Here is a 10,344-nt window from a genome sequence, read left to right on the forward strand (position 1 = left end):
CATGAGGTTGAAACCAAGCAGGTTAGCAAAAGAGTGGAGCCAATGACCCATTGTATCTGCTGTTCTTCCATGATAGCAGGGAAGAGGAAAATAGCTGCCACACTGCTCCTCCTTCCAAGTCAAGACTGTATTGTCTCTCTCAGTAGTTAGTCATAGACTGCAACTCACTGGGGTCTGGGCTACACTTACTTCAGCATAACAATATCTTCAATGAGGGAGGAATGAAAGTAGCAAATAGCTAGCTTTTATAGAACTCTTTAATGCTTTTTAAATATTATTTCATTTGAACTTTGTGATACCACTAGGAGGTGGGTACTACTATTATCACCCCCATTTCACAGACAAGAAAACTGAGGAAGGCTGAGTTTAAGTGACTAATCCAGGTTCTAGCATCTGAGGTGGGATATGAATCCTAATCTTTCTGACTTCAAGTCCAACATACTATTACCTATGCCACTAGCTACCTTAATGAAGGCAAAGACTGGCAAACCCTGGAGGTGGGAGTCTACTGCCTTCCCCCATCCCCAGGCAAGTTCCTCCATAGTCTGATACACCTGCTCCTGGGTTTATAGTCTTCATTTAGGTATTCTATCTCCCCACTTTGCCCCCAAAGTGCCAAGATTACTAGTTGTTAATAAAATTAATTTATCCTCCTCATGATTGGCATAAAGTATTTCCTTTAGTCACTTGAGAGATGCTGGTACATATATTATCCTGTCAACCTCATCATGCTTTGTAGAACATTTACTCTGATTTTACTTCTTTATCATTTCCATTGCAGTAGACCGCATCCCACTTTTAAATAAAGTAGTTTCTTTCCAAGGGCATCAAAGGCCTGGTTTGAAAGTTATCTGTATAAAATGATTGGAAACTTAAAAGGATTTTCAATGAACTTCTAAGAAATTACTATAATTTCTATGGACCTATAGGATAGCACGACTGTGTTAGAAATTCTACTTCCAAATCTTTCCAAGTGGTCATAAAAAATAAACATTTAAAAAAACTAGAATGACTTTTTATTTTATTTTTTCCATTTGCATTTAACATATTCATTTTCAAATTTTTATTCTTTTAATTAAATTTATTGATTGATTGATTTAGAATATTTTTCCATGGTTACATAATTTATGTTCTCTCCCTCCCCCTTTCCCTCCCCACTCTCAGAGCTGACAAACACTTCTACTGGTTTATACATGTATTATTGCTCAAAACCTATTTCCATATTATTCATATTTGTAATAGAGTGATTTTTTAAAACCAAAACCCCCAGTTATAAACCTATAGAACCATATGATAAGTCATATGTTTTTCTTCTGTGTTTCCACTCCCATGGTTCTTTCTCTGGATATGGATAGCAACATTTTTAATGTTTTAAAAAAATGTACTTTTCATAATCCCACTCAAAAATGCCTTTGCTTTTTAATTAATTGTTTTAATTAATTTAAAAGACAAAGTGATTAGGCTAGTTTTTGTGTCAATTCTTTGCTTGTGTTAATTGGACATATAGGACTTCCTTTGGAAATAGAAAATCAGTAGCAGGTCCTAGATCTAAAAGCATGGAGCAATAGCAACCCAGTTTTCTTGCTTAAATGATAAGACCTTTCTGCTTATAATAGTCAAAATCTAGATAATAATGATTATTCAACGTAGACATAAATGACCCAAAAGTAAAACTTTGGAAATTAAATAACAGCTTTAAAAAACAGTAGCTTTAAAAAGTTTATCTTAATTTTTGTCAGTTTCCAACTTACCTTTGTGGCTCAGTTTTGTGCAAACTTTTCTAGTAGGGAAAGATGCACGTGCTTTTTGATCAGGTTCAGTTCTCCTGGCCTAGAGAGATGGAATCAGATGGATGGATTAGTAAAAGGCTGGAGAGGTATGTGTTTGGTACTGATAAATATGGATATTATATTATATCATTTTCAATAAACAAACATCTAAGTTTAAACCAAATTTAACTTGCTGAGGGAAATTTTTTGAGGATGCAATACATTTTTTCTTAACTATTTACAGGTCTAGCTTAATGATTGCCACTGACTTTTGTTACTGACTTACATTTTTCCAGTCTCTATTGCCCTTTGGTCTATGTACACAACACTAAAACATCTGGTCAATTCATAATTTGAAAATTAGTCAGCTGAAGAAAAAAGGACCAACAAATTATCTTTTATTTTTGGCTTTATAGGAAACAATGGATTTGAAACTTTGCCCTTTTAGGTTAAAATTTCCTGGGTATGCTTCTCCAGTAGATGCATATTTACCATTTATAAGTCATACACTCATAATATTACATTAATGTATCACAAACATTATAAAGCATTCAAAAATATAAACCAAAAAGGATGTGATAAAGATGAAGTCATCTTAAAAAAATTATTTACTAACAGTACAAAAAGAAAACCTCTCAAGAACAAAGTAATTGAATGTTTCATTATTTTCCAAAAATATCTGTGTATGTCCTAGGGAATATTGCAGACTTATACATTAAACACATAAAGACTTAATTGTTTCATTGATAACAAGTCAACCGAGTGAATTTCTTTTTCTAAGATACTTTTTAATGAAAGTTTCATAATGTAACAAGGAATAATGTGTCATAAATCATTAAGCATTATATACAATGTAAAAACAATAATCAAAATTAAATTGCCTTTGATTTCATCAGCATAAAGTTCTATATCTAAATCCCTCCCACTTTCCTTTTGATGACTTTGCTTAATAACACTTAAATTTCTTATTCATGTTTGGACATTTAGTTAAGTTTTTGTGGGAGTAGGAGAACCAATGGGTAGGTTAGTTTAATTGGACAGTAGAGTTCAGGAAGGAGAAATAATAAATAATAAGGTTAGAAAAATTGGGTGGGATGAGATAATGAATAGCTTTAATATGTGAAATAGAAGGGTTTACTTTAGAGCTAGTGTTTAGTACAATGCCTGACACAAAGGGAGCACTTAATAAATGTCAACTCAATAGAGAGTCGATAGGGACCCATTGCAGCTAATTTACTATGCTAGGGTATGACGTGATATATTCTATGATTTTAGGAAAAATAATTTTGGCATCTCTGTGGAGGATGAGTTGAAGTGGAGAGAGATGAGCCATTTCAATAGTCCAGATAAGAAATAATGAGCTCCTGAACTAAGTTGGTGAATAGAGAAGAAAGGATAGATGAATTGCAGAAAAATTATTTTAGAGTATGTTGTTGTTCTTCAGTCATTTAAATCACATCTGACTATTTGTGAATCCATTTGAGATTTTCTTGGCAAAGATACTGGAATAGTCTGCCATTTCCTTCTCTAACACATTGTATAGATGAAAAAACTGAGGTAAACATAATTAAGTGACTTGACTAAGGTCACATAGCTAGAAAATATCTGAGGTTGGATTTGAACTCAGATTTTCCTAACTCCACACCAGATGCTATATGCACTGTGCCACATAACTGTCTGTGTCTTTTAGAGTGTAAGATCATTGATTTGGTGCTAAAAGCTTGGAAATATGATGGAGATAGAAACAACAATATTTGACAATTTTTAGATATATGGAATGAATGAGAACCAAGAATTAAGATGACACCAACAATTAGGATTTTCATATTAAAATTAGTATTTTAATAAATAAAATTAGGAAATTAGTATTTACGGCAGAGGTAGGTTTACAAGGATAAGGTGTTCAAAATATAATGAAATCTGCAATGAAGACCAAAGCCCATCCATGCCTACTCATCCTATACAAATCAATCTGTTCAATCCAAAATGGAAAACAGGAAATAAATAACTCACAAGTCACACGTATCCCACGGGGTACATGCTGTAGGCAATGAGGTTTCAGGAATAGAGGATAGACATGCTAGTGGAAATGAGGAAGAATATTTTTTCTAATGGTAGCTACATATTGCAATGGCAGATCAAGTCACAGCTAATTAATTCTCTGAAGCACCAATTAATTCTAAGTAAAGAAAGGGTTAGTTGGGAGTTTGCACAGCGATGGGAGGAGGACAGTAGAGGATTGTTGTGCATAATGAATAAAGAGTAGGCAGAGTTGTGTTTGAGACAACTCTATAATTTGCTATGCTCCAAATGGTTGATTCCAAACATTTTGGGGTCGTACCATAGCACTCCCCAATGGATGAAGGCTCCAACTTTAGAAACCACTGGTCTAGAAAAATCTTTGAATTCCCTGAATTTCTTATTCTTCAGTTGGTTGATTTTATTGACAAAATAAAGACCATATTTCTTAACTTAGCATTCAGGTGATCAGCAATCTGATTAAAAAAAAACCTTCTCTTTCCAACTCTTTTTCCTACTACTTCCAATCCAAAGAAATTAGACTCTTCATAATTTCTAGTAAATATTCTATGTCACCAGCTTGACATCTTTCTCTGTATCTTGTAGGAACAGAGAAGTAAAGATCTAGAATTTTCTATTTCTTCACGTGAATAATGTAATTTTAAAATATGTCTTAATTTCAGCATAAATAGTCAATAACATCCAATTGCTTTGTTTTAATATTAGTCTATTCCATTTTTTGTGCTAAGAAGATGGTCAAGAGATAAATGAGGTCTTGGCATTGTGGGTTTACTTTTTGTTTTTTTTCTTTATTTTTGTATACATTTTCTTTAGTACTTAGGAGCCCTGAAGAACTAGCTTCAGTGGGGAAAAAAATCCTAAAAGCTTAAAAAAAACTACTTGAAAAGTAGATTATACATGTAGCCAGAGCCAGAATTTCAGTAATATGGGGTTACAAGCTATTTCTTGGCATGAATGCACTAATCTCTTTGGAAATTCTACAGAGATATCATATGGGCATGGTCAAACCTCTTGGTCTATTAAAAAGATGTCCAAAAGAAAACTTCCTCAAGGGCCACTGGGTCATACAGCCCCACAAAAGCTCAAGTAGTGTATTGGTTTTCGTTGCCTTTAGGACAGCAATATTTTCTTGAATCCATGTGGAAAGAAAGAAAATAACTAGCTGTTAACTCTAAGGAAAGAATTAATGTCAAGTAGGAAATGAATTTAATAAACTATATGTCTTACAGGTAGTGATTTGGTGGGAAGAAAGAAAGGTAAGAAAAATTGCCACAGGGAGGAAACTGGGTTCAAACCCAAAGAGAAAGGGATGACTGGTCATGGAAAATGTCAATAAAGGACTGAAGAAATACATTTGCTTTAAATTTTATATGGTGACTAATCTACACTGGGATGTATCAAACACAATTTTTGGCGATCCTTATATACTGGAGCCAAACACATTAGGACCAACATCTAAAGTTTTGAATAGTGCCAGAAGGTTTTTAATGTCCATAACCCTGCCTCTCAATGCCAAACCTAGGAGTCCCCTTCTTAGTGCCTTACAGAATCATCAAAATTCAGAATTGGAAAGGACTTCAGAGGGGATTTAATCCAATGGATACCCAGACAAGAATTTCTTCTACAAATGTAGCCATCTAACCCTTGAAGACCTCCAGTAATCTTGTACTTTTGGAGGCAATTCAATCTCCATTTGCTAACTCTGATTTTTTTTTCCTTACAGACTTCTAAGTCTATCTATTCTCAACTTCCAGACATTGCTCTTATTTCGGCCTAATGGAGTCAGAAACAACAAATCTACTCCCTCTTGTCTTTAACAACCTTTCACATGTCTGAACATTACCATTCATGACTCCAATAAATCTTCTTACCTCCAGAATTATAATTCCATCAACCCATCTTTAGTTTATCTTGAAATGATGTTAAAGGAAGGGAAGCAGGTGAGGGGGGAAAGGAAGTGGAAAATGGTTCAAGTTTGATCTGCAATATTGCAAAGTTTTAAATAAGGAAACTGGAAATCAATGAAATTCCTCTATCCTTATGTTACATAATTAGGCAATTCTATTAATTCCCCTTCTCTCATTATTCTAGTTTAGTCACTTAATACTTTTTAATTTTTATGTATTTATGTAATTATTTATTTATTATTGGAATCATCAGAAATGGTTGGTAAAGACATGCTTACCTACAATTTTATCAATACTAAGTGAATTAAACAACATAATCTCTGATTTCTGAGAATTCACTTCTAAGTATATTTGTAATATACATTAAACAAGCACAAACATTAAATAGTAAATATGTAATATAGTCAAACAAAATTATTTGTTCCCTACCAGGTCATCACATTAGTCAAACTGGCCAACTTGGTTTATCCTCCTATTATACCTCCCACCTCTCAGCCTTAGCACAGCCTGCCCTGATGCCAAGAATGCCCTTACTCCTCTACTCTGCCTTAGAGAATCCTCTCCTCTTTTCAAGGCTTAGCTCCAGAACCACCTCTAAGAAGGGAAATGCCCTTTCCTGGATAATTCAGTTATTGGCAGTTCCCTTCTCTGAAGTCAATTTGTGTGCATTTTGTATTTACATATCTACATACACGACTTCCCCCTCCAATGGTATGAAATATCAGAAAGGGAAGAGATCATTTCTCTTTTGTCACTATATCTCCAGTTCTGAAAACAGTGCCTCACATACAGTAGATGCTTTATATCATGTTTATTGGATTGAATTGAAGGGAATATCAGTTGAGTTGTAGAGAAGACCGACATTTTTCTAATTTCATGAGGGAAAAGTTGTAGAATTGTGTAACTTTTTAAATAAGGACAGAAAAAGAATCAGGTGAGTTAGGAAGAAAAAAAATTCTGCGTATGACACACAGTTTTTGAAAAAGTTTTATTTGGAAACTATAAGTTTTTATCCATTTAGTACAGACACCTCATTTAACAGATATAAAATCCCATCTTTTCCAGAAAGCCTTTCTCAATCCCTCTTAACTCCAGTGCCTTCCCTCTTTTAATTATTTCTTATTTCTCTTTTATATGGTTTGTTTGTATGTATGTATTTCATTGTTGTCTTCCTTATTAGACTGTGAGCTTCTTGATGGCAGAGATGGTCTTTTTTCTCTTTTCGTAGCTCCATTTCTTAGCCTAGTGCCTGGCACAAAATAGGCAATAAATTAAGGTTATTGAGTGACTGACAGATCATTGCTCAAGAGGTAGAAGGAAAATCAGAGGACATTCACTTTATAAATAAGGAAAATGAGTTCTAGTCAAGAGACTTCTATAAGGTCACACATTCCTGAGATAGGATTACCAAATTCTGCTGGTTTATCTTCACAACATCTCTTATATGTTCCCTTTTCTCCTCTGACATTGCCACCACCCTGGTGCAGGACTTCATCACCTCATAACTGAGCTATTCTAACAGTCTTCTAATTGGTCTCCCTGTATCAGGTCTCCCTGTTTCAGGATATCCTCCATTCAGCTGTCAGTTTTCTCATAATAATATGTCTGTGGTGTCAAATAAGTTTGACCATGTCACGCCCTCACCACATTCAATAAAGTCCAGTGATTTGATGAAATCTGTTCAGCATTCAAAGCCCTTTACAACCTGGCACCCTTCTATATTTGCAGGCTTCTTACACCTTACTTTTTCCCATGTACTCTGTTAGAGGGCATGTCCACTAACTGGTATTCCATGCTTTACCTTACTCAGATGAGGTTTTTCTTTGGAATCCTTCTCACCTGCCTCCTCCATACCCTGAGAAATCTCTAGGTTGAGGCTCTCCTCTGCTGACTGATGGTTTCTTCACTGAGATCACCATTTTTCAGAAAGAGTTTCAGCTATGTATCTCCTCATTCTCTCTGAAATCCTCCTGCCTCCCACCCTTGAGCTCCCTTATATTTGTTGTACTCTTTCATTAGAATGTAAATTTTCTGAGGCAGTCTACTTTATTTGCTTATTTTTATCCTTAGAATTTAACATAGTGCCTGATTCATAGTAAATACTTAGCAAATAATGCTTTCTCTCCTTACGTAAGGAGAGACATGATTTCCTCCTGCCATTTTGTTAAACAAATCACAGTTATTAATGTATAATAGACAGAGACTGAAATTGAAGTTATTATTTTTAATGTTTTGGATTTAACTGGTTTTGTGTTTTCCATATAAAATCCAGAGTTCTATTCTATGATTTTGCATTCTTCCTTTTCTTTCCACAGTCCAGTGGTCTGGCTTGCACATTAGCATGTCAGCCAGATGACAAACTCTTCCAAGCAACAACAGAAAAAGTTTCTCCGATTGCATTAGAGTAAATTGCTAAACGGAAAAGGATCCTTTTCACCTTAAGATTAATTCAACTTTCCTTCTTCCTCCTTCCCTATCATTTACATCTTTTTTCTCTTTTCTCCTTTATGATCTCTTCTTCCTTTCAAATCTCACTTCTTCCATCTTCTCTTTTCCAATTTATTAATATACCTTTCATCATCCCTCTCCACAAGTCTTTCAGAATCCTTAACTTCCTTTGAGGCTATCTGTGATAAAGAGCAGAAGGTGCTATTTCTGGACATCCTCTTAATTTTCTTTTGTTTGTCCATCAGATAGCAGAACTTCCTGATTTGTGAAAATACCACCAAAAACTTAATAAAGGTCTTTGTGATCATCTCCATTATAGGAAATTCCTCATTATAATTAGTCACATTGTGATCACCACCATTTTATTCTTCCCTATTGTAGCTCTCCAAATCATACTTGTTCCCATGTTTGTTATTTAAATCATAGTTCTCTGTATCAATGTTAATCACGACAGAAGAATTCTCATTGCTAGGTGTTACTCCAACATTTTTAATATCTCAAGATCACCAGATAGGTGTTTTATTCCTTTAGAAAGAGAAAAACCACTCCAGAGGTCTATAGAATAAATTTTGAATATAGTATGCTTTGGGGCCCTCCTGGTGAAAGTTGCAAGAGGGAAGAAGAACATGTAGCCCTGTGGTATTATGGCATTCTACTCCACCACAGCCTAAGGGAGGAGAGTCTTTTAGTGAATGCAGATGTTTACCCAAAACTTCCAAGAAGAACTAAAGCATTTCTATCTAAATTGTCCAAGTCCTTCTTTGGAAAATAAAAAAGGCAACTGGAACCTTAGTGATGTCAGCCTTCAGAGTACATGCCATGGTATGACCCCTCTGGGAGATCACCTTCAAATTATTTCCTTTTGACGCCTCAGGGATTAAACTCATTTGGATAGAGAACAGAATAACTGCCAAGAAAGATGTCATTGAAAGAAGACTCCATAGAACTAGAAAAAAACACTCAGTTTAGCAGCCTATATTTTGTCCAAGTCAACAAGGCTGTGTAATAGCCCAAAATTGGATACTAATCAGTTCACACTAACAGGCCTACCAGATAGGCCTAGGGAGTGTTGTGGGAAAAATGTTAAGTTTACTCCTACAAATATACTAAAGATGTGAATTTTTGCTCATATATCATTAAGTATATACTCCATGAATAGAGAAAATCAGTGAGCAAATCCACTTATAATTGCAAATATAGCTCCTCTATAGATAAGACATAGTGAAAGTGGGTTACTACAGAATGTGTTATGTAAAACAATATTTGATGATGAATACCTGTTAGGCCTCCAATTATAAAAAGGAAAATGAAGTCTAGGACTCATAGTATTCAGGGGATCATTTAATATTATAATCTAGAGAATAATAATCTAGACACCAAGAAAACCTGTGCAGACTCCATTATAGTGGCATTTCTTTACAAAACTCATGGACATCAGTAAGTTTCCTGCAGAGCTTTTTTCAAGAAATGTGAAATCTTCTTCTAAAAGACCAAGAGTTTCTACAATGAAAAGAGTAAGTTATATGAGGCAGTGTGTCAAAGGAGATATAATTTTAGTTTAGAGCCAGGAAGACCTGGCTTCCAATCCCACCTCTACTACTTCATTTCTATGGAACCATTAAGTGTCCATAGTCACTTAATCTTTCTCAATATCAGTTTTATCATTTGTAAAGTGGGGATAATAGTGCCACCCAGAGTGGTTCTATGGTTATAAGACATCTAGGTAGTCTAGTAGATAGAGAGCACTGGGCCTGAAGTCAAGGAGACCTGAGTTCAAATCTAACTTCAGACACTTAACTAGCTTTGTACCCTTAGCCAAATAATTTAACCTCTTGCCTCTTTCAGCTTTCTCAACTATAAAAATGGAGATAATAATAGCACCTACCATATAAGGTCATTGTGAGAATCAAATAAGATATTTATAAAAATGGCAAAATGCTTAGAACATAACAGGTGATTAATAAATATTTATTTCTTCCCTGTTCATTTACAATATACATACATACATAAATATGATAAAGGACAGATAGCTATAGAAAGATAAAAAAGGAAGGAAGGAAGGAAGGAAGGAAGGAAGGAAGGAAGGAAGAAAGAAAGAAAGAAAGAAAGAAAGAAAGAAAGAAAGAAAGAAAGAAAGAAAGAAAGAAAGAAAGAAAGAAAGAAAGAAAGAAAGAAAGGAA

This window comes from Gracilinanus agilis, chromosome 1 (genome assembly GCF_016433145.1).
Source record: "Gracilinanus agilis isolate LMUSP501 chromosome 1, AgileGrace, whole genome shotgun sequence".
Taxonomy (NCBI): Eukaryota; Metazoa; Chordata; class Mammalia; order Didelphimorphia; family Didelphidae; genus Gracilinanus; species Gracilinanus agilis.